Source organism: Eupeodes corollae, chromosome 3, assembly GCF_945859685.1.
Source record: "Eupeodes corollae chromosome 3, idEupCoro1.1, whole genome shotgun sequence".
Classification (NCBI taxonomy): Eukaryota; Metazoa; Arthropoda; class Insecta; order Diptera; family Syrphidae; genus Eupeodes; species Eupeodes corollae.
In genome coordinates, this window is record NC_079149.1 from 133386453 (window position 1) to 133412839 (window position 26387).

Here is a 26387-nt window from a genome sequence, read left to right on the forward strand (position 1 = left end):
AAGGTTTTGAGGACCCGTAATTCATTTTTTTACTTACCAGGATTCATCTTTTAGAAGGCCGTGTTCTTTTTTTGCCTACAGAAATTTCTTTGGTCGTGTCTTTTTGAAAAACATTCAATTTGTAATTTTTTTGAGTTCTCCCAGTTAAATAAAATTTTCGGCATAAACAAACTAAAATCCAAATTGTTGTAAACTCTTATTTAAATTTGTTCTTGGTATTTGTACGAGCAAAGCTTTTTTCATTCGCTCTGCTAAGATTTTAATCGCGAATGATCTGATTAGCAAATCTTCGCAGATAATAAATTATTCTACTTACTTCAAAACTTTTGGAGAGACCAAAAAAAAAAGAGCGACGACGACGGTTGAGCGGATTCCAGAAAAAGCACGCAAGAAAAACAAAGTTAAACTTTTCGGTAAGGTGGTCAGTGCTTGAATGCCCGATCCTTCTTTTATTTTCTTCTTTCCCTTTCTCTTTCTTGTTTTTAGTTTAAGTGCATTTTTTGTTACATTAAAAGATGGCCGATGATTTTTAGTGGCGGCAAATTTGAAAGTTTAAGAATTTTAGTACAAATTTAGGATATTCACATTTTAAGCTATACTCGCAATGATTTTATATTTACATTTTAGAATGTTTAATTCAAGTTAAGACTTTAAGTTTTACATTTAAATTAAAGTTTAAGTATTAATATCAAACTTAAAATAAATTTAGTTTTAAGTCAAAAGTTAATTTAGGTATAGATTTTAAGTGAATTCAAAAAATTAGTTTAAAAAAATTCAATAATAAATTGAAATTGAATTGTTTAAATGGATATTTGTTTATGTTTAGATAAATAGACATTAAAAATGTAAGTTAAAATTCTACTTATTTTTCAAGTGAGATTTTTGAAAGTGTCTTCTTTATCGTAGACATGGATCTGGTCACGCTAGAAGAATACTCATTCAAATAATCCTTAAATTGATTTAATATTGATTTTATTGAAACATTAAAGTATAAAATTTCTCTTTTTTTTAAATGTAATAAATAAAATAGTCATCAGAAAACTGAGGTCAAAATCGACGTTTGACGGTGCTAAATCAAAAGTCTTAGAAAAGTTTAGTAAAACATAGTGTAACCATTTTTTGAAGGATTTTTAATCTTTAATGAGTTTTTGAAATAAATTTTGATTTTTTAAATTTTTAAGAAACTGAAATTGAAACGGAAGGTTATTATCTTAGAGATTTAGAAACCACTTAAATAACGATCTGCATTCATTTTTAATTTGTAGATAAAAACCTGCCAGAATAACGTCTGATATTTACCTTTTTTTGAAAAATCCCCAGAAAGTGTATGTTGCTCTAAATTTGAAAAAATGCTAATAATTTTTTAGAACATAATAAAGAAACTCTTGGAATAGAAAAAGTACCTTTTTATTTAAGTAGAAAAATTGCAAGAAAATTTAACGTAGTCTAAAATTTTGAAACTAAAGAATTTTATATGAAAATTTTGTCCGACATTTTTTCGAAATATCTTCCTTTGAAATTTATTTGGGCAGTTGTTTAATACTGAAATTTCATTTCATCGTATTTTCGTATAGCAAAAAAATCCTAAAACAGAGAGTGAATGGAAAACAGTTTAAGTATAAAACGTGGTTTTCAAAACCTTTTAGTTCGATTTTTTCGCATTTAACGAATCTGTGTGATATACTTACTTTTTACCCTTTCACAATAACCCGCAACTCAAGTAACGGTTATTTGCGTTAGATTTTGATTTTAAAAAAAAAAGATTTTAAAATCTGAAATTTTAAAGGATGGTAGATTAATTTTTAGTGAAAACCTTACATTTTTTCTAAAGTTTAAACGGCAATTTATGCTTTCTAGAAATTCCAGTTATCAAATGATATCTTTATGGAGTCTTGGAGGAGTTAAAAGAATGAAGGTTTGTTTAAAAATATGTTCACACCTGGATAGAAAAAAACGGTCAAGTTAAACCTACTATTAATTTGAATTTCTTGTGTCATTACATTTTAATTTATTTTGTTTTATTTGTTTGTTACAAAATTTCAATTGGATTCAGTTTTTTCCACATATTTTTAGAAAATTTAAAGTCTGAAACCTGGCAATCAAATATAATAGTATTGAAATGCAATATATGTATTTTTACAAAAATCGAAATTTCCGAACCTAAGAAAAATTGTCATTGCCAAAACAGAACTTATTTTGTATCTACCTTGCAAAGTGTCTGCTATTTATTTTACATTATAATGCAGTTATAATATATTTTCACATGTTTCTACCATTAAATCTTGCAAGAAAAATATATATTTTCTTTTGTATCATATTTATCTGAAACCTTGTAGCGTTTACATTATTAATATCCATAGTGTAAACCCACTAAGGTTGGTTCAATAACTTATTTCTAAAATGATAATTTTATTTCCAACTGTACAAAAATCAAATGACATTATTTGATTCGAACTGTACCAAAACCCATCGCTGCCCGCCATAGTTCCTCCTTCTTTCTTTTTGCTGCGACTTCCGTCGAATATACGTGATTGCCTCATGGCAGTCGAGAATTCACAGACTTCAAGACGTGAGCTTTTCGCTTTAGCTGATAGACTCCATCACCCTTCAGCAGCTTCAACTCACCTAACGTTCCTAGTTCTGACTCCGAACTTTTGCAAAAATTGATTTTCAAAATCGAACGGCTTGAAACAAATTTTTCAAAATCCAACAATTTCAACAGAGCGTCCGGAAGTTTTTAGAGAGATAGGAGTAGAGGTAGACCCCGTTAGGTCAGAAAACGAAAATAAATCGATTTGCTGGTTTTATAGGAAATTCGGAAATAACGCCAGAAAGTGTTCAAAACAATCGTTTTTCATTTCAGTTCAAAGCTAATAAAGAGACAAAAATCTAATTCGACAGATCTTAAACGCGGCTTTGGGTGAGCCAAACTTTTCTTTCTTTTCTTTTTATTCGCCATAAAAACACAAAGCTTCAATTCTTAATCGACCCCGGTGCTGAAATTTCGATAATTCCTCGCAAAACCTTCATATTTATTTTATATAGTGAATATTTACATATTTAAAATGTACAGAAAGTCAAAATCAAACTTGATTTTCAATTCTTTTATGATACTTTTAACTTCCCATAGGAAGTTATTGTAATGGGTCCGATTTGTCAAATTCAAAATTTTGACAATTCTCTAGGTTTTTTTTTCGTCGTCCATAACAAAATAAAAATGCTTAAAAGGTAAAATCATTAAATCAGTGAAAAAGACGATATTCTAATTAAATGTTTTGAAATTTCTGAAACGTTTAAAAATGTGTCTTGTCAAGTGCAAATCCAAACGATGCTTTTCAATCATACCATATTTATCAATTTTCTTCCAAAAACGTGGAGCCCGATCCCAAACAAAAATGTATTGTAAAGTATAGGACTTTATATAGAACCGTGTGGAATACCAATTACTAAATTTTCATTCAAAATCAATGTAAATTTTTTGCTTATTTAAAATTGTTGTATTCTTAAAATAAGAAACGCGTCTTAAATAATATAAATTTAGGAAGTGAAATAAGAAAACATAGTTTAAAAATATAAAGTTTAGGAATTGAGAGGTCAGATTTTTGTAAGAATCCTACTTTTCGGAAGTCGTTAGTTCAAAGGGATTTTTTGTTTCGAAATAAGGAAACGACGGTATGTTTTATTTTACGATTGATTTACGGCAAATTGTACGATAGTTGTTTTCTTACTAAGTGTTTCCTTTTGAGTTTATTTAAACCGTTTTTAAAGAGTAGTAGTTCAAATTTACGACACAATTACGACATTTAATTGTATACAAAGTTTTTAGTTTGACATCATTTTAAGGGGTTTGCTGTTTTTAAGTCGCCTGTCAAATTAGCATTACTTTGTTTTTATTTCACCAGATTTTAACGTCAAATTTATGACAGTCGATCCAATTCTAAGTTTCCTGAAGTTTCTGAAAGTGGCTAGCCTCACTGACACTTCTTTTTATACCCAAATATTGACATAAGAGCTATTTTATAAATCAACCTTTTTTGAGTTTAAGCTATTTGTGTTCCACATTATTTGGAAACTTTGAATGTTCGTGAGACAAATTAAAGCGTTTTAAGTGCTCCTTCATTTTTGATGTCAAACTCCAAATAAATAGTCAATATAAAATCGAAATAGAAACAAATTTCGTCTGAGAAATGATACTGTGATGATTAATCCAATGAACTCCCAACAAAGTCTGTAGTCCTTTTATTTGAACTCAAGCTGTATATAAATTCATGTATGATGCGTGGTGAAGGATACACCTAGGTACTCCTAGCTAAGCTCAATCGTCTCCTGCACGAAAACACACGTGCGACTAATTTCAATGTTTTATTTATTTATATGATGTTGTGGAGGCAAGTAGCAGGAACATACATACATACATATGTATGTATGTAAAAGAAAAATAACTGAAGAAATATAAATAAAATATCTATGGTTTCGGTTTCATGTTTGGCAATAATTACACTTTCGCTTGATGTGAGCTCTATAAGTCATAGACACCAAAATGATATCAAGGATAATGTCCTTTATATACAAAATGCAAAGCGTGAATGATGTCGATATATTCGTATCTATATGGAAAGGATGTGGCTGAGGCAAAAGATGAAAAAGCGTGCGTGAGACATTTGATACGGCCATTATCACACACCCATCAAAACCCAACTCCTTCGAGAGTTTCTACACATATTATTGAGACTTTTATAGTCCTGGGGATGTTATAATAAGCGCTATAAAGACAAATAAAATATGTAACTAGAAAGAAAAGAGTACATGCATTTACAAACATTGAAGCTACAAATATTTTGATGTTCATGATTATATTCATATACTTGTTAGTAAAGGGAAATGACCTAGAAAAACAAAGCAATAGCAATTTGAAAAACTCTCTTTAGAGACGTCGCGTACGTCCACGCAAGGATTACACAAGTAACGAAACTTAAAAAAAGCCGATACCTAAATTGTACAATTGTATCTAAGAAACTAAGTACAAATAAAGTACATGTAGAATATATGTAAATATATAAATACAATAAAACTTTATTTTGATAGTTTTTGTTATATGAAATAAAATAGACAATAAATGGCATTTAGACGCCATGAGGAAGTTTTAGCTCCTGATGGGAATTTCCAAGCTTTTACAGCTTAAAAAATATAAGTACACACATTGTGTATTTTAAGTAGACACATGAAATTTAAAGATTTATTTTTATTTAAGGATAGAATTTTACATGAAACACTTAAGTAAAGTACAGACAATTGTCAAATCTAAGAATATTGACAGATCAGCCAGTTCTCTGACAGTAAATACCAATGATCTGACAGTAGCCAAACTCATTTCTATGAACAAATTGTGTATTCACACTGTTGGCAGATTTTGTCCCTGAATGTAATTGTCAAATTCTTTGCTGATTCAATTTTTAATCCAAGAAGAAGATTTTTTGAATGTTTTCAATTGACATATGTCATAAAAAGAAAAATCTGACAATTTAATACGTCGTCGTAGACCGCTGATTCAATTTGATGTCCGAGAAGAACATTTTCCTAAATGACAGTAAGGTAATTGTCCTCAATTGATAAATGTCATAAGAAGTGACATCTGAAAATTTTAAAAGTCATCCACTGACTGAAGTTTGTGTCCTATCAAACATGATTTTTGAATGACACTAAAAAAATTGTGCTCAATGGACAGATGAGCTGCTTAAAATGTCATCCGCTGGTTTTATTTTGTGTTGAAGCAGAGCATTCTTTATATAAAATAAAATTTGACATCTGACAATTTTTGACAGTTTCTGGTGATACTGCCACATACAATTTAATGTTCACACGATTGTACGACAGCTGAGACAATTTTTGTTACTGACAGATCTGACAATATCCGGCTCTAGTGCATACCTGCCAACTTAAAGAATAATACCGCACTAATACTTTCATCAATTGCCGGTTTCTCTTCCATCAAGCTCATCAGACGCTCAAACTATTGCATGATTGTTTCTTCGTTAGTCATTTCGCCGGAAACAGTACAAAAAGTTTAAAAATTTTAATACGATTTTTAAATTATTCCCTAAATAAATTTCAACTGAAATGTCAACAATTTCATAAAAGAGTTAACTTTATCGCACTTTAAGAAATTCACTGGAATTCGCTAAAAATGTAAGAAAAATAATTCTGGTTCAGAGAAATTCTTCAAAAATATCAAGATTTACTAAACTTAAACTTGAAGAGATTAAAACTCTAAAAAATTACCCAAAAATTTTAAATTAAATATTTGTTTCTGACTCGTCGGTATGCAGTCCTTAAAAAGTCCAAAGAAAACAATAACACGATATTTGTGGTCAGCTTACATAACCAAAAAAAAAATTTTAAAAAAACTCGTCTAGAAAGATTCGTGTAAGAAGAAATTTAGCAAAGTCTTGTTTTGATCAAGACTCAAAATTTTTTAACAATATATTCCTTATACAACTATCAATTTTTGAAATGTTTGCAAATTTATAGATATGCCAAAAATGTAATCCTTTGAAATGCATTTACAAGTTGAAAAAGGTTAAACTTATTTTAACCGTTTCTGAACCAATTTTTGCAACGCACGGTAAAAATTGTATGTGTTCTTTCAGGTTTTTAAAGGTTAAAAAAAACTTAGAAATTGCAAAATGTTTGATAACATTATTCTCGTGTAGAAATTATGCAAAAAGTTTGATTGCTTAGATCCGTGATTGAGTAGAAAATAATGGAAGAAATATCAGCCTCGTTTTAGTATAGGTGTCGTATAAATTAGTTTCATCTCGTAAAATATTTTAGTGTTTAGTGTTTTTAGCCTATTTAAGGCTTTCGAAAAACCGGGGAATGATTCGGAAAAAGTCGTTCCAAAACCTACACTTTCGCCTCATTTTTGTCTCTGTATCTTGGAATAGTATTGTGGTTTACGAGACAACAACGGTCAGCTATAAATTAAAAAATCACTGCGATTGTCTGATCTGTCATTCTATAAACCAACAACTCTTTAAAGTGTCTTAAAAGTCTCTCAGTCGCTTAGTGCATCTATTTCAAGTAGGTGCCGCTCAATCAACTTTTCCAACAAGAGAAATGTGAAACCCCCGTAATAAGAACCCATGCATCTAAACACAGCTTAATATTGACAGTTGGTAGAAAAAAAAAACAGACCTAAATCAGGAGAATGACGGAGATAAAACAAATTACTGACAGTTAAAGCAGCCATTTTGTAATTTTAATTTTAGGAAAATGTTAAGACAATAACAAGATGATAAAATCGTATTAAATTAGCAAAATCATCTTTTTAACTAAGTTGACTACTTTTGGTCAATATCCTTAACAATTCATGTGAATTTTGCATTTAAAATTTTGTGGCTCCTTCATTTATATTTTTACCAAAAGAATCGGTAAACATCTATTCGTAAACATCAGAATTCACTCTGAAAGTTATATCTACTCAGTTATGAAGAGAAAATCGGCCAATGACACTGCCAAACCACCAAATCACACTTCATACAGTGACTTTCTGTGGTAACTGTTTCGTTAGTACGAAATTTTATAAAATGAATTTTAAATCTTAAATATTGAATTTAACTTTAAATTAAAATACATTTATATCAGTTAAAAAAAATGTCACTATTGTGAACTGAATTGTATGGATTGTAAACTGTATTGGTATAAATTTCAAACTTCCCGCCCATCCGGCCATATTTTCTTTTAAATTCAAAATTAAGAAGAAAAAGGAAAGTAAAAGAAAATGAAATGAAATAAAACCATTTCACACGATAGTTCCGCACATTCAACACGCATTTTCTTTAATCCGCATTTTGTCGCTTGATTTTAAATTCTTTTTAATTTCTGAAGTTATTTTACAGCTCAAGTAAGAGGTAATTTACAAAAAAGGTTGTTAAATTTTCAGTAACAATGGTCTGTAAAAAATTTAACTTAAAATAAAACAAAATTGTCTAGTCTAATAAGTTTTATAACTTCCATCCTAAAGTTTATTCACCTATGTTAACTAAAGTCACAGTTCATAATGTACCAATGAACTTTCGATACAAAAACTATAAGACATTAATTTATTGGAAAAGTTGAAAAAAACGGAGAGTTTATAAGTAAAAAGTCTTTGTATTAAAGAAAAAACTACTTCAACCAAAAATGTCTTCACTCTATTGACACAATCCTTGTCTTTGCCACATTCCATTCCCCTGTTTGTTGGTTTTTCATGTCTTAAATTTAAGAAAAACTAAAAGGAACAACAAGTTCAATTCAAAAAGAAGTTTGGTCTGCTAAGTTCAATAATAATTTAACACCTCTCCAAATTAAATTGAAAATTAAATGCCATACTTATTTATATGAATCAATTATTATGTAACCATTCTTCAACCAAGAGTGAATGACCAAACAAAATTCAATATTCTTCGCATTTATCGTTAAGCATTTTGAAGAAGCATTTTCGCTAACCTATAAAGATGTATATTTTCTAAAGTACTCGGGAACACCTACAAATCGAATTAAGGAAACGATTTCAATGGAGTTAACATCATAAGTGTAGCATAAAAGAGATAAATCAATTTCAAATAAAAAATGCTGAAAATTTCTTGTGAAAAAGCTCTTAACACAAACATTGGCAAAGTATATCTTCTTTAGGATATTATTGAATTGCAAATAAAGTGTTATTCGTAAATTTTAAAAAAAGAGATAAAATTAGACACTTTGCGCTTAACCTTTTTGGCGAATTCTTATAATCATTTTATTTAAAGTCTTTTTAACAGGAATTCAAATTATGAATAACGTTGTGAAAGTATACACTTAATATGAGAAGCATTTTCCTGGACCTTCCATAGGTCTCTGAAGATTCATAAAAACAATTTCTTTTAAATAAAACATATGAAAAATTATATCAGTTAAGTGGCACCCACTCTAAATATATGCACTAAGCGACTGATTTTATAGTTCTTTTAAGACACTTTGAAGAGTTGTTGGTCTATAGCCTGACAAATCAGACAATCGAAGTGGCCATTTAAATTAGAGTTGACAGTTTCGTCTCGTAAAACCACAATACTATTCCAAGATGCAGAGACGAAAATAAGGCGAAAGTAAGGGTTTTGGACCGACTTTTTCCGAATCATTTCCCGGGTTTTTGAAAGCCTTAAAGATACTAAAAAACATTAAAAAAAAAAGTACTTAGAGAGTCGAAACTAAGTTATAAGTTATACGAGACATATACTGAAACGAGGCTGATATTTCTTCCATTATTTTCTACTCAATCTCGTATCTAAACAATTAGATTTTTTAAATAAATTCACCAAAAAACTAATGTTTTTAAAAATCATTGCAATTTAGAAGCCTTTCTATTAACCTTTGAAAATATAAAACAATAAAACAAATTTTTACCGGGCGTTGAAAAGTTTGGTAAAAACTGAAGCTTAACTTTTTTGACTTCAGAAATGGTCAAACACTTTTGAAGGGTTCATTTTATGTAAAAATTAGTTAAACGCTTTTTTAAGCATTCAAATTTGTTTTTAAAATATGTATAATTTATGTCCGTTTTCCAATTCCTAAGCAAAAAACTAAAATTGAAAAACAATATCTATATAAGAGACTTGGTTGTATGAAATTGATTATTTTGAAGGACGACTGACCTGTGCCATTTTTGTAAAGCACTCAATTCCCCACCAAAAAAAAAAGTGTTTACATAAATTCTTTTGTTAACAACATAAGAATGTAACAATTTATATTTACAAAGAAGTTCTACCCTTGCCCTCAGCATCATTGAGATGGATTCTACGCCTAGTTTGTCTCTGAAGTAGTTTGCATGTTGAAAGTTATAGTTGAGTGTACTGTATACCGATCACTTTCATACTCATTCCTGCAGTTTATACCTGTGTTGGAAACGATCTCGTAGAGTCTTTGTTTCCAGTTATTCGGAGGCTCTTGCTCTAGGCTTAGAACGAAATTACACAAACGTGCATCCAACATCTCTGCTCACTGTTATCATCATGATCTTTTTTGGAAGTCGACCTTCATCCATGTTTAAGACCTTTATAATGTTATCAGACTGTAATTTTAGTGTTTTTATGTATAACGGTGATAATCCAGTTTCCAGGTTCAACGCATAGTTTTGTGTGTTCGATGGTAGTCTGAACATGCGTTTTAAGTAGAAGCATAAAAGTTTTTCAACTACATCATATTGCTGACCTCCCCATACTTGCACTGCTTAAAGCATGAATGATTTTGCAACAGATTCAAAAACTTTAAATTTCGTGCTATGGTTTAGATATTAGTTGGAGAAACACATGTTCCAAGTTGAGTTTGTTGCAGTTTTAGCCTTTGCAAGCTTATCTTTCAAGTGCTTTTCCATTTTAAAATTGCAGGTGAAGATCACTCCAAGGTACTTGTATTATTTGACAACTTCAAGTCTTTCGTTTTTGTAGTGCCACTTCTCATTTGTTCGTAGTCTGCCTCTCCCTCTATTGAAGATCATGATCTTCGACATTGAAACTCGGTTAAGTTTAAATTCATCAAGTTCTCAAGCTTCTACTTCAAATTCTTGACAAAGTTCTAATCATTGAAACTAGGTTTATCGAAAAAATGGAACTCGGTTAAGTTTAAACTCATTCCTTCATCAAGTTCTCAGGTTTGTATTAAGCTAATTAATTTGTATTTAAGATTACAGATTAGAGTACAGAAGTGCTGACTTCAATTCCACCAGGCAGGATGTCCTTAACATTGTCAATAAATAGCGCAAACAGCAAAGGGCTTAGAGTACAACCTTGCCTCACTCCAATTTTCGTTTCAAACCATTCTGATACTACTCCATCCCAGATAGCAGCCCATGTATCTTCCAGCTGATTTTCTATGACTCTTCCAAATTTGTGAGACATTCCCTTGCAGTACAATTTGTACATCAATCTTCTATCGACTGTGTCGAATGCAGCCTTGAAATCCACAACGAACGCATATAATTTTTTTCCCTGCGCTACCAAAGATTCAGCTACATTGCGAAGTACAAAAATGTGATCGACAGTTGAGTATCCCGCTCTAAATCCCGCTTGGTACTCTTTGAGCATATTGTTGTGTAAGGCGCCGTTGTAAAATAGTCGTACAAATTTTGTACGATACGTTTAATAGAGATATTCCCCTATAGTTGTTTAGATTGGATTTGGAGAAACAGAGATTGTAAATTTTGTTACCGGTAAAATTGCCGACGATAATATTTGCGAGGTTGTACTCAAAAGTAAAAATACCTTTTAGATCTTAAAACTGGAAACAACACACACATAATTTGGAAATGCTCCTAAAACCCTTTGTGTACTAGATTCCCAGCTCTTTAAAGTTCAAAAAGCTCGATGTTTACAAACATTTCAACATCGGCAACTTTCCAAAAAACTAGCGATCTTACATTTTAATGTAAGCTTGTCTAATTTTAAAATTTGGCAATTCACGACTTACACGAAATTTAGATCTTTAAAAAAGGTTTTTGTGAAGAACATTGGTACCCGACTTTAAAAAAAAAAAAAAAAAAAAAAAAAACAAAACAAAACAAAACAAAACAAAACATTACGCTTCAGGATAAGATGTTGTCAAAAAGTTTCTAGTTTCGGCTTTTTATTTCCACCGGTGAAAAATAAATTTTGAATACGCTAGTATTTTTACACTAAATACCCAGTCCGAAAATCAGTTTTCAATCCTTCATATTCAGGGTTCACTTAGAGCTTTGATTGGTTTTTATTATTCAAACTTTTGTTTAGAGTTTTAAAACCGATGAAGTAATTAAATTTGTTATCAAAATCAAGCTAAAAAGTTATAGAATTGTTTTCAATATAGTTAACTTCTTGTAACCCAGAACTTTTCTCTTAATACAATTTTATTTATTCAATAATGAAATCACTTTCAATGAAAAAATAATGTTTAAGTTTTTAATTCGGGATAAAATGGTTTACCCCCATTTTCTTTCAGTTTTGCTTCCAAAAATCGCTATAAAAAAAATTAGGTTACACAAAGTCCGTAGAAAACCAAGCCCTATTGACTTACAACTCTCAACCATTCCTGTGTGCGAGTAATTGCAGAGGAGGAGGGGACCTACATTTTATGCGTCGAATCCGAACAAGAATTCCTCGCAAGAGGCAGAACACGTCAAAAAACCTTTAGGAGGCACAGGCAGGGATCGAACCCAAAACCTGTCGAATGACAGTCCAACGCACTAACTATCATGCCAGGGGTACTACGATCGCTATAACAGACCTGCCAAAAAATTCCAAGTATTGGAATCTATGAGGAAAATCATTAAAAGCAGTATTCAACCCATTACATTTTGCGATTTGGTGTTTTCGAGTGACTACAATCTGAGAACACCACAAGTTTGAGGGAAGAACCTTTTTTGTATAAGGCCAATAAGATCACTTAACTGGCCCAAAAATAATCAATCATTCCTGAATTATTAGGATTTTAAATTTCGATTGTAGTGTTTTCAGTTACCAAATTTTAAAATGTTGTTTTCTTTTTCAATAAGTGCATACTTGTTTTTTGAAAATCAGTTAAAGTTTGGCTGGTGCTATCGTGTAGTGTTTCATTATTCCATCTTCAAAACTAAAATAATTAAAATAAAGAGTTATTAATTTTGTACATAAAAGTATAGACCTTTGATGGTCAATCCTATTATCTGTAATACCAGGAACTCACTCAATGTGGACGCATAAAGAACTAAAATAATGAATTATTAAAAAAACTAAAAGCAAACAATAGGTTGGTCATAAGCTTTGAGAATTTATATACAAAATAAATTCAAGGAATTAATTCTGATACATGATGTGCTGATTTGCTGATGTGCTGTTCTGTGCTGTGCTGTGCAGTTCAGTGCATATATAAAAAAAAAAAAAACAAAGTAAACTAAATCAACAATAACTATATTTTTGGAAATTACTTCGGAACTGCAAATTCATGAAACATTTGATTTGAAAATGCAACCATCATAGGAAACCAACTGCATCCATACCATTTTCATACCCCCACTCACACTTCCGCATTATACAAAAATATATATGTATATATTTTAAGTCTCTTTGATAGTTACAGATTTTATATGCATGAATACAAACATATACACATCTACATACATATAAGGGTGATATCCTTTTTAAAGGATTTTCATTTTATATTGTACATGTATACAGTAAGGTGATGATGGTCGGTATTGTAGTTCCCCAGTTCCCATCATACATTAATAATTGAGAAATTTAAAATTTAAAATTCAATTCAACTTCACCAAACCACTATCACTTCCACTGTAGGAAAAATAAAATTAAATTAAGCCACCGAAATCAACAGTGAATGTAAAATCACGTTCATAAATGAAGAAACATAAATAAAAGGGTGTTTTTTAGCTACATATGTACATGATACAAAATTCAATAGTTTTTGTCTATGGTTTGACAGTTTAGGACGTCAAACTGTGCTGACATTTGTGTTCAGTTGACAGTTCTTTACGGCTGAAACACAAACAAGCTTAAGCTTCGGCTTCGTCTGCGTTGCGATGGGCTTGCGTCGAGGTTGCTTTGAATGACATTTCCAACATGACATTTCTAAAATGGCACTTTTGTCATTAGCAGCTGTTATTTTTTCTCAAAAAAAAATATGAGTTTTAAAATCGAAAAGAATTAAATTTATTCCAAAGGGAATCCCTCTAAAAGCAAATGTTTTTTGTTTGTTGACTTTTTTCACTGCTGTTGAGCTGTCAGACAAAGCAAATGTTCAGCAAATTTTAACTAGAGCTTCCGTTTGGAGTCGCATTACATTATTTTCCTTACGATCGTCAAACGTAACGTGAAGCTTCATTGTGATGGCATGCATTGAATTCCTATGGCTGAGCTCGTAAACGTCAGGCGAAGCTGAAGCGTGTTTGTGTCTCAGCCATTATGATCTTAAGTTTGTGTTATTTATGCATCCAGCTTAAATAATGGATTATTGAGATAAAAACGTTTAAAGTTTTAAACAGTAGAAAATACTAAAATTCGAAAACATAGTATTTAAAAGCTTTTTTCAGCCGTAATCTTTTAAAACAAGATTTGTGAAGTCCAACCATTTTAAGAAAACGATTTTTGGAAAATTTAGGTTATATAATTTCTAGTTAAAAATTTATTCTGACTTATTTTATTATATCATTTCTCAAGCTCTTTAAAAGTCACCCTATCTAAAGATAAAATTGTATATGTAAAATAGTTTTAAATATTTATAACAGATTAGGGATTACTAACATTGATTTTAATTCTAAGGCTTTTTACCACATCATCATTGTCTTTTATTTGTATTTTTATATAAATCTTTAAATAGAAATTGAATTTTTATATTTAACAATATTTTCAATCCTTTTTTTTTGTTTTTTATTTGAATGGAATGAACCTTCGGTATTGTCCTGATGAAGCTCACTCTGTGTTGAATTGTGTTCATTAATTTGTGAAATTTGAATAGGTATTCTCTTCTGTTCCTTTGTTGTTGTGGGATTTATTTTAAATGAATACTGTGAACATATAAAATGTACTCGTCGTATTCAGGAATTGTATGTAATTTTATATTCAATAATAATCAGTTCGCTTCAATGGAAATCATTTTTTTTTGGAAGGGATTGATTGTGGGTTTCCTTCCCCAAAGGGAGAATACCTTTTTTTAGGATAAATATAAATTCTTATTACTTGCATTTCAACAAAAAAAAGTATCAACATTTATAAAAATAAATGAAGACACATAGGTTCATTAGTAAATTGAAGTTTAAATCTGCGAAATGACATTATTTTGTGAGAATCAAATAGAACAAATGTACAAATGCCACTTTAATCTAAAACAATTTATTGGTTTTTGATAAACGATGAATGATGTTTGATTTGTGGCCAATGAGCTTCAATTACAGTGTTGCACACAATTATTTATCATTTTCAATTCATTTTGAAAATTTAAATAATGCCTATGAACCACCTTTGGCCAAGCCTACAAAAAGTTCCAATAAGAAACCAGTTACAAAAAAAGTGGAAGGAGGTAAAGTTAATGAATAAAGTTAATGATCAAAACAAAAAGCGTAAACATAAAAGTGTCATTGAAAGTAATGTCAATGTTGCTACGGACGAAATTGAGGTTATCCAGAACAAAAAATTGTTGCATTTATCTAAGTTCAAAACTTCGACATCAGCCCAATCAATTATAAATTTAATCGCTACTAACCTTAATGCTCCCCCCGCTAAACTCGAATGTTTTAAATTGATGAAGAAAGGAACACATGAACGTCTTATTGAACATGTTCATTTTAAAATTAGTGTTCCTGCTGAGCAGGACGTTGTATGCGATATGTTTGCGTCTTATTTCCAATCTAACTATGTTCTTGATTCTTTTACGGCTTCACATGAAATTCAATGTTGTGAAACGATCACTAATTTAGGAAGCTTAAGTTTGTCAGTGGATCAGGTTTTACTTCAGCTTTCATCCTTGAAATCCGATTTTAAGCTTAGGTTGGGTTAGGTTAACGTGGCTGCGGATTAAAAAAATCCACACACTTAGGCCAAGAGAAAGGCCCGTTGTGATACCACATGAATCTAGAGAATTACTTCTAACTAGTCGAACCATTTTGAGCTTTTTATAAAGCGAAGAAGATATTTGTTATCCTTTTTAGCTAGTTCACTGGGATTATCAAAAGAGTAGTCCCCCAGATGAAGTTTGCGTCTGAGTGAAAGAGCAGGGCAATTGCATAAGAGATGAGAGATTGTTTAATCTTCTTCTTCGTCCATGCAGCTCCTACAGAAGTCATTTGAGACTACGCCAAGTCGTATTGTGTGTCTGCCTATAAGACAAGGTCCTGTTAGGACACCTATTAGGGAGCTAATATGAAGTCTGCTTTGAGATAACAAGTCTTTAGAGCGGTTTAGGTCCAGTGAAGGCCATATGAGTTTTGTGGCTGCGCATGTTGGTAAGCTGTGCCACCAAGAATTTGCTATCGCAAAAGCTGTTTCTTTAGGCATAAGTTTACATGTAGCTATCGGTATACCTATCTTCTCCCTTTCAGTTGAAATAGGTATGACGGTTCCATTTTTAGCGAGTTCATCGGCTCTACAATTACCTGTGATGTCTCTGTGGCCCGGCACCCAACAGAGGTGAATGTTAAATTGCTGGGCCATCTCCATAAGAGACGATCGACAATCGAGGGCCGATAAAGATTTGGTCGAGACACCATCAAGGGATTTGATAGCAGCTTGACTGTCAGAGAAGATGCGGATATCGGAAGTTGATATCACGTTTTCTCTTAGCCAGGAGAGAACCTCTTTGATCGCTAAAATTTCCGCTTGAAAGACGCTACAATGATTAGGGAGGCGGAATGAGATGCTTAGATTAAGCTTTTCTGAGTACACACCACTACCAACTCTCTCTTGTCTTGGATCCATCTTTATAAAAGTGGATACTTTTGTTATCCAGGAGTTTTTTGTCTTCCCATTCATCTCTGGATGAGATGGATACCTGGAAGTTTTTTCCAAATAGGGGTTTAGGAATAGTGTAGTCTATGTACTTTGGTAAAGAACCAAAGAGGTTCAAAATGATGGAGTGCCCCACATTGTTGTTGGTTCATTGAGATGAGGCGTCGAGTCTTATCGCTGTACTCGCTGCCACTTGTTTACTGAAGATGTCGAGGGGTGTCAGATAAAGGAGAGTGTCTAACGCTGCTGATTGTGTGGTTCTCAATGCCCCGCTTATGCAGAGACATGCAGTGCGCTGGACTCTGCTGAGTTTGTCGCAGTATGTGACTTTCTTCAGTGCAGTCCACCATACTGCAACCCCGTACATAAGTATTGGTCGGATGACCGATGTTTATAGCCAGTAGGTTATGCGAGGTTGAAAACCCCATTTGCTTCCTATAGCTTTCTTGCAAAGGAAAAGAGCTACCGTAGCTTTTTTAACTCTTTCCTGTATATTGGATTTCCAACTTAATTTTTTGTCCAATATCAAATTAAGGTATTTGGCTTCATTGGTAAAAATTAGTGGTATACCTTTTATTAAAGGAGGTACAATTACTGGGATCTTGTATTTCCGTGTGAAAAGGACGAGGTCTGTTTTTTGAGTATTAATACTAAGTCCGCAGTTATCAGCCCATCTAGTGAGCATATTGAGTGCACTTTGGATCCTGTTACAGCGATAGCAACATCATCGGCATACGCAACCACTCTGTAGCCTTCCCTCTCAAGGGATATTAGTAGTTGGTTAACCACTATGTTCCACAGGAGAGGGGACAGAACACCACCTTGCGGAGTGCCTCTACTGACAGACCTTTTTGTGCAAAAATCTCCCAAACTAGAGTTGATGATCCTGCTTTTTAGCATTAGATTAATCAACTCACAGATTGAGTATTCGACGTTTAAGGTCGTCATGGCAGAAGTGATAGCGGATGTGTTAACGTTGTTGAAAGCGCCCTCAATATCCAAGAAGGCCACCATAGTGTATTCCTTTTTCTCTAGGGAGTATTCGATAGTTCTTACCAGAGTGTGCAAGGCTGTTTCTACCGATTTCCCTTTGCAGTAAGCATGCTGAGACATTGATAGTTTCTTCTCAAAGTTGTTACGTATATGGATATCGATCAATCGTTTCAGAGTTTTGAGAATGAAAGATGATAGGCTAATAGGTCTTAGGTTCTTAGGGTTGACATGCGAGCATCTGCCCACCTTGGGAATGAAAACTACCTTTACATTTCTCCATCGCTGAGGTATATAGACCAGATTTATACAACTTTTAAAGATCATCTCAATAATGGGCGAAGTTATATCAATGGTACATTGTAGCTCAGCTGGTATGATTTGATCTGGACCTGGAGATTTGTAAGGTTTGAAACTATTCAGAGCCCATGTCAATTTTTCTTTTGTAACCAGACCTTGAGGAAAAATTAAGTTAATACCCGACCCAGCACTGTTTGTTGTATTAACGGATTGGGAGCTATCTGGGAAGTGGGTGTCTAATAGCAGGTTTAGCGTTTCTTCGCAACAGTTAGTCCATGTACCATCTGAGTTTTTAAGACAACTAGGCATGGTTGGATTTGTCGAGAGAATCTTCCTTATCCTTGATGCCTCCGCGGATTCTTCTTTGGAGTTACAGAAGGATCTCCATGAGGATCTTTTGGCTATTCTCAATTCTAGTTTATACTTTTTGAGGGATTCTTTATAGGAGTCCCTTTAAGCCTACCCCTGGTAAATTTTGCTCAGCTTTACTTAAAATGTGTGCTCATAGTCTTGCAGTTCCACTTACTTAACTTATCACTTTCTACCGGTGACTTTTTGGATGAGTGGAAACTTTCCATGATAAGTCCAATATATAAATCAAGCTCAAAACAAGACTTTATTAATTACAGACCCATTTCAGAACTGAAATTAATACCGAAAGTTTTTGAAGCGATTGTGAAAAAATGCATTTATGACGACGTTAGCTCGAGTATATCCGTATATCAACATGGTTTCGTTAGTGGTAGATCGACGGTGACAAATCTAGCCTTGTTTGCGAATTTCTGTATTAAAGCTATTGAACGTGGAAACCAGATGGATGCTATTTATACAGACTTCTCTAAAGCATTCGATAGAGTTCAACTTGATATTTTGCTAATGAAATTGAAATGCTTAGGTTTTCACTCTAGCCTTCTTAAGCGGTTTCAAAATTACCTGACTTATCGCAAGCAAAATGTAAAAATTGGAACAGTGGTATCCAAGGAGATTGTTAATCATTCAGGTGCTCCTCAGGGCAGCCATTTAGGACCTCTCCTCTTCATACTATTTATCAATGATCTACCACCTAGAATTCGGAATTCTGACTCTTTGCTATTTGCAGATGATCTTAAGCTTTTTAAGAAAATTAAGTGTGAACTGGATTGTCATAGACTTCAATGTGATTTAGATATAGTATCAGCTTGGTGTAGTGAAAATCGTCTGTTCTTGAATATATTATTAATCATTCTTACGTTATTTCTGACATACCGCTTGAGTCAGTGCATAGCCAAAAAAACGTCGTTATTTTCGATTCGAAATTATTCTTTGATTTCTAAAGCAAATAAATTACTTGGATTCATAATTCGTAGCTCGAAACAGTTTTCGGATTCGTACACGACTAAATCCTTGTACATTTCACTTATAAGATCAGTCCTAGAGTATGCATGTTGTATATGGTGTCTATTTTATAGGGTGGGTATAAATCGTATTGAATCTGTTCAGAAAAATTCCAACTTATTGTTTTCAAAAAGTTTGAGACCAATGCTAATTTCGTCTGTAAAAAAATTGGTAAGAATATGTAAGAAAAAATAATTTCACCTAGAACAATCAGAAACCTTCAAAAAGAAGCAAGTCTTCCTGGTAGAAATCAACAAAAAGTGCAGTTTTTATGGATAGGATAATGACCCAAAGCATTTCTTCAAATTGGCTTAAAAATACTTACAACAAAACAAAATCAATGTTATGGAATGGCTATCAAATTCTTCCAACCTAAACCCAATTAAGCTCTTATGTTGTATCCTAAACCGAAAGTTCGGAGATTGTAGATCCGAAATTTAAGACGACTTGTGTTCGAAAATTTAAAGTGAATGGTACTCCATACCGACATGTGCCCAATTGGTGAATTCGAGGGGGTGATAGTGGAAGCAGTTAATAAAAACAAGGGTACCACTAAAAATTACCGTTAAGTTAAGTCCCTTAAAAACAAGAGTATCATTCTTATATTTTTTCCAGGATGAAAAAAACTTTATATTCATAATTCAACTTTTCTCATTATCGTATTTTAAAAAATTGTTGCATTTTTTCAACTCTTATTATGTGTTAAAAAGAATGAACCCAAGAGTTCGTACTCGCTCAGAAAGATAATGTTTAGGTTGTCCTCAGTCTCCATTAAGGATGGACTGTCTACTACTTTTTTAGAGGGTGGACACGTGATTGGAGAGGGTATGGGTGCATCTTCACCCTCTGTTAGGCGAAAAGACGACGACGCACAGTGGGATGATCCATAGCAATAAATAAAAAAATTAACTGTTTTAACGGTACTTTTGAGTGAATGGTAAGTCATGTTAAATATATGTAAGGCATAACTGCATTAAAATTATTTGGAATTGTTAACTCGTGCAAAAGTTACAGAGCCGTTAATAGTGACTAGTGAAAATTTGTTCTCAGACAGTGACAATAAGCAATTTTTTACTTTAATTTAAATCTGTTGCAAATTAAATTGTGCGCATAAATAATTAATATACCATGGCTTATAATATTGATCAAGGTATGTAAAATCATATTTTGCTTAAAAAAAAATTGTTTATTTCGTGGTTAATTTAATATTAATTTTAAAGTGGATGGGTTATTCGACTTTTTTTTTTAAATGAATTTCGTGTTTAAGTAAGGTTTTCTAAAATACCCCAAAAAACCCTGTTGAGATCTTTCTTGTTTTTTGATTATCTATATATCTATTCACTAAATCACGAAATAAAAGTTTGCGCAGATTTGCGTTTTTTTAATTATTGACGTTTTTGTAGGCTCAAATCCATCGATCAAAAATAGTGACCTATTTCAAACATGGATTGAAAGTGAAAAGTCAGTGAAATTAAGTGCTGTTTCTGAAAAAATTAATGAACTACTTGGCCTAAGAGAGTCGAATGAAGATGTTGAAGTTCAAATTCAAAAGGCTTCTAAATATTACTGCCTTAAATTGAGGGAAAAATGGGAAAAATCACAGAGAAAACGGGATAAGTTCATGCAACTTAATGAACGATGGCTTAGCCTTAATTTGCCGTTACAAATAAATATGATTAATCGTGAAAGTGAGACAAATGATCGAAGTCTACCAGGAACGAGCAAAGGTAGGCCATCGAAAAATTTTGAAGCATGCAGCGAGCGCACGAAAAAACGTCGCGTACAGGAACTTATTTCCCAACACACTACAGAGGAGATTAACTACGCTGCTAAAATGAGTAGTCGCTATTCGGATTCTCCTCAAAAATCGGATAAGACTTTAACTATGGAGCAAAGCCTAGCATTGTACTTAGATTTGGATTTGTCTAAGAGGAAGTACGCTCTTCTACGTTCTGTTGTCAATGGTGTCCACAAAGACTGTTTTCCGAGTTATTATAAATTACAAAGATATAAAGCTGAACTACTGCCTGAAATTGCTGCTGTGTCCGAAACAATAGCTGAAGTCAACCTTCAATCGCTATTAAACAAAACTTCAAAAAGTATTGTTGAGATTATCAAGGACAATCTGTCATCTGAATGGAATACGAGCACTTCATTCGATCTAATATGCAAATGGGGCTTTGATGGTAGCTCTGGACATAGCAATTACAAACAAACATTTGTAAATAGTGATAGTACGGATAGCTTCTTATTTCTTAGTGCTTTCGTGCCATTGAAATTAGTGGATACTATAAAAGGCACAGAAGTTTGGATAAATTCCAGACCAGGTTCCACTTATTTCTGTCGGCCTATGAAATTAATTTTTCAGAAAGAGAACAGTGCCCTGATTGCGTCCGAGCAAAGTCACATGGAGGAGATTATTGAACATCTTCAACATTGCTATATCCATATTGATGGCAGAGAAATAAATATTAAATACACAATGCTAATGACAATGCTTGATGGCAGTGCAATAAATACATTGAGCGGGACAAATGCAGCCCAAAATTGTTACATATGTGGAGCTAAACCTTCACAAATGAATTTACCCGCTGTAGAAGATCGAAAACAAAACACGAGTAATTACAGATTTGGCCTTTCATCTTTACATTCTTGGATCAGATGTTTCGAGTGCTTATTACACATCTCCTACAGACTACCTTTTAAAACTTGGCAAATACGCGGTCCAGAAAATAAAACAGCGTTTGGAGAAAGAAAAAAAAATATCCAAGAAAATTTTAGATTAAAAATGGGTATACTTGTCGACATCCCTAAACCTGGATATGGTACAAGCAATGACGGAAATACCGCTCGACGATTTTTTTCAAATCCCGAATTAAGTTCGGAAATAACAGGGGTACACAAAGAACTTATACGCAACTTTGGAATAATATTAAGGACAATCGCAACTGGTCGTGAAATTAATGTAGAAAGATTTGTTAAGGTTTTGGAAGAAACGAAAAATATGTATCTTTCCCAATACAGTTGGTACTACATGCCAAGCAGTGTTCATAAGCTGTTGGTTCATGCGAAAGATATTATTTCCTTTTTCCATTTACCTATTGGTGTCCTTTCTGAAGAAGCATTGGAAGCTAGGCATAAGGAAATCCGAAAGGCCAGGTTGGATCATAGCCGAAAGTGCTCCAGAATAAGCTCAATGACTGATTTAATTAATCATTTATTAATAACTTCGGACCCACTTATATCAAATATACGTTCAAATAGCTCACGTGTTTCTAAAGTCGATCCAGATATTGATCAATATCTAGTCAGTAACAATTTAGAAATCTTAACGTTGCCAATTGATATAGATTTAAACGATATTGATGGAACATCAGAAAGCGATAGCAATTAATTTATTATTAATACATTTTTAATTCTTATATTTTATTATTATTATTTATAAATATAATATTATTATATTATAAATAACATAGTTTGAAGTTTATAAACCAATTAAATTTGAAAAAAATATTTGAAAGATGAGAAAAATAAAATTTAAGTTCCAAAAAAAAAGTTCGCTTCTCAACTCTTTTATTTCTAAAAAGCTGGGCGGGGCATTAATTGCTGGATTAAGTATGTACTTTTTAGTAAATAACATAGATATTTAATGTAATAAGTGATTACATGCAAAATAATAAGCTTTCAGCCCTTAAAACAAGAGATAATAATTTCGCCGTTTTTCCTATACACTCGTCCCACTGTGCGACGTCCCAAGCCCACCAACCGCGAGTTCACCTTTGGTTGTTGTAGGAGGCCCGCTATCCACGTTGACCTCATATTTTTTATAAATTCGATTTTAATTGATTCGAAGCCATAGTTTATAGAGCCATTTGTCAAGGCTAAAGGAGCCAAGGAGTCTTTATTGAATAATACAATGGCACTCCTATAAAGACCCTTCACTTCCTATAGCTCCCAATTATGCGTCGGAAGGGATGGATTACAAACTTTGATCATCTCGAGAATGTCCTCGATACCAGCAGGTTTGATTGGAATCCAAATGCAGGTTCTAGGTCTGCTAGAAATGTTTTCTTTAGCGACGACATTGAGCTTCGCACCTGTCCACACTTCACCTAACCGGCCGACAGCGAGCTTGTATAACTCACAAGACCTCTGGTCGCCACAAACCATGAGTTTGACATGACCCTGATGTCAACCCCCATCGCTTATGGAAGAAAGTTGTCCTGGAAGCTCTCTCAAAATGCTTAAAAAGCCACCCGAGAGCTTAACTTTGACCAGCTGCCAACGATTAGCCGATATTGTGCCATCATCATCGCTCCCGTCGATGACCGCAACCACGACTTTACCCTTCGTGACGTCACTGAAACTGACTTGTTTCCTGATGGGATTGAGCGGAGTGCTGGTGTTGTGCACACGAGCCCGTTTTGATGTCGGTATGGCCCCCTCAAGAGACCTATCGCCGCAGGTTCTTGCTGCAGCAAGAACACTGTTTGGCCCATTTGACGCGAGTTGTTTCCTGAGGTGTCCTTTCAGCTCCCAATGATGCACCAGAGGCCTTAAGGTTTTTCGCAGCTTGTCGCCTTTGTCTATATAGCCTTTTTGAGAGTTTCCCCTTTCCATTTCTGGATATACTCTCATTAGTAGTGGTAGGGCCATTATTCACAACCTTGCCACTACTGGAATAAGGTATCGTTACCTTTCTACTCTCGTTGCTACCAACAGCAGAGGACCGTGCATGGATTGCCACTACTCCCTTCTGTGTTTTGGCCGCAGGAGGTATGGCAACAGGCTTCAGCTCCAAACTCTTGAACCCGGCCCCTTATTTTTTTTCTTTTTTGTTATTATTTATTTTTGGTCCCACGCGTTGCGAAGAAAGAGAGTTCCGTCTGTACAGAGATTTGCATATACAGATAAGGCTAGTGAATCCGGATACTCCGTTAGAGACTGGGCTACTTTTGAATTGAGCCCCCAGCCAGGCTGATTATCGGCAGGGGTCGTTTATCACCTTAGATCCAGTCCAATAAAGGTAAGAGGTGGTTGGAGAGGAAGAAATAGAGGGTGAGGAGTCAGTTGATGTTAGAAACATCATTCTGATATAAGGGATAAAAACACCCATCTGGAGAAAATTCTCGAGAATCATTGACCTAACCCAGCTTCTACAACTCGACAAGTTCGACATTCAGAGTTCAGACATATTCTTAAATCTTAAAATATTTGTAGGCACAATTTTAAAATCGACCCAGTATGACCCTGTCGTATATTTTATTTGTTTTGTCTTCCTATCGCACTTTTGAAACGAACTATTGAACATTTTATAAAGGTATTTTGGATCAAGAAACACTACCACTTATCTTTGCAAACATTAACCTTTAGTGTCAAACTAATAAAAACAATTGTGGTACACTTGGGCGTATACGTACTTTTTTGATTTAATTGAATTTTAAACAAATTCTTGATTTTCATATATGTACTCTTCGTTTAAATATCTCATCAATGAAATGAACAGATAAAACAACGTCTGATGACATATCTTGAGATATCAAGCCCTTTTAAATCAGGTCTGTTAAAAAATCACATATCATTGAAAATATAAACATCTAAATCATTATTGTCATCAGTTTCCTGCCTACAAAATTAAACTGTATGTTCTACCGCCATACATTTAAGTACCTACATATATGTTCTTAAACAAAAACTGATGTAAGCTTTAAAGTATCTATTATGTGCTTTTCTTTGGACTATTGTCAAATTTCATTCATTTGAAAGCAAAATGACAGTCTTATATTTACAAGCTTGATGCAGGTCATTTTATTGATTTTTTCATGCAAAATGCACTCTCAACTCATAAGGTAAAGGAAACTCAAGGATTCGTCTATGCAAATGTATATTCTATAGTCTACAAGTAGTAAGTCTGCAATCTGCAATGCACGTTATAGAAAGACTGCAGTATTAAGATACTGCAACACCAAACCAAATATAGCCAAAAGTCATAGTTTATGAACAAGAAAACAAGGATTAAAAATACTCTCTCTAGCTACACTTTGCGTACCTCGTCGTTAGTCGTTTGCACACACATACTCGAATGTCTGTATGTGGAAAAATGATGAAATCAAATATTTATGTTTTAATTAAAACAAAAGAAAAAATTATTTTTAAAGAAATAAACTTATAGGTAGTCCAAACTATGACTAACAATCTTTCCAAACTTCACAATGGTATTAAATGATTTCAAGCCAACTTCCAGGTATCCAAAAATCCACACCATCACCTTGAGAATGCCTTTTTGGCATTTCAAAACTCTACAAAACCCAATATATCAAAGTAAAACATAGTTAGGTGCACGATAATGTCTCACTCAGTTCAGCGATCCGTGTGCCTTATATTGGTGCAAATATAAATCAAACTTTCTCCTCCGATTTAAAGCTTCGCCCATCAAACAAAACGATAGAACTAACAAACAAACAGAAGAAAAAATAACATGAGTGGCAGGCAACTGGCATTGCCACTTCCAGAATAACTTCCAAAGAACCTGCACCTATTCTCTCCTCTGTCCTATACCACGTGCAGTGCATAGCCATCTATAACTCGAGGTAAAAGCCACCTATTCGACAACCAACATCATTCTTTTCCATATTTCATTACTGCACGTTCTGTTCGTTGTTCCATAGGATAACGAGAAGACTACGACGACTACAACGACAACGCGCGAGCTTCACCCAATGATTCCTCAGTCCTCAACTCTCTCAGCCTTATATTTTAGTACCAGGGTCAGCGTCAGCGCCAGCGAAGGGAAATATGCCAATATGCCAGTACCAATCACATTCAAAACTAAGTGCCCCCAGAGAAACAACCCAGCTCCTGCTTCTGCTCCTGCTGCGAGATTTCACAAACGAACGAACGGAGGTAGACTCGAGCTCGACTGGTACACCTATAATCCTACTCCTACCTTACCTATAAAAGAATTCCCATATCGATCTCAACCAGGAGCACCGGGGGAAGCCAAAACAATTTGCATACTCGACACGTTGTGCTCGTCGAGCACTGCTCGTAGATATGACACGGCTCAATGCGGCACGGTGCGGTGATGAGGTTGGGAGGAATATCTATCGGTTTTGTGTGGGCGGCAGCGCGGCGCAGCGGCTTGTGTCATGTGGAATGAAGCACGTTTTGCCAAAGTGAGATCTAGAATATATGCATGTAGCAGTACCAGGTACCTATCGCCTGTGCTTTCCATGTTCTCTGTCG

General features: G+C 33.6%; 2 protein-coding genes across 2 annotated transcripts in view; both read left to right on the plus strand.

The window, feature by feature from the left end:
- LOC129949076 (WW domain-binding protein 4) overlaps positions 1 to 26387 on the plus strand; it is a 157799-nt gene that overhangs the window by 24180 nt on the left and 107232 nt on the right. The gene's annotated exons all lie outside the window — the stretch shown is intronic.
- The window catches only part of LOC129949075 (calmodulin-lysine N-methyltransferase), a 125444-nt gene that overhangs the window by 2445 nt on the left and 96612 nt on the right, over positions 1 to 26387 (plus strand). The window lies entirely within an intron of this gene.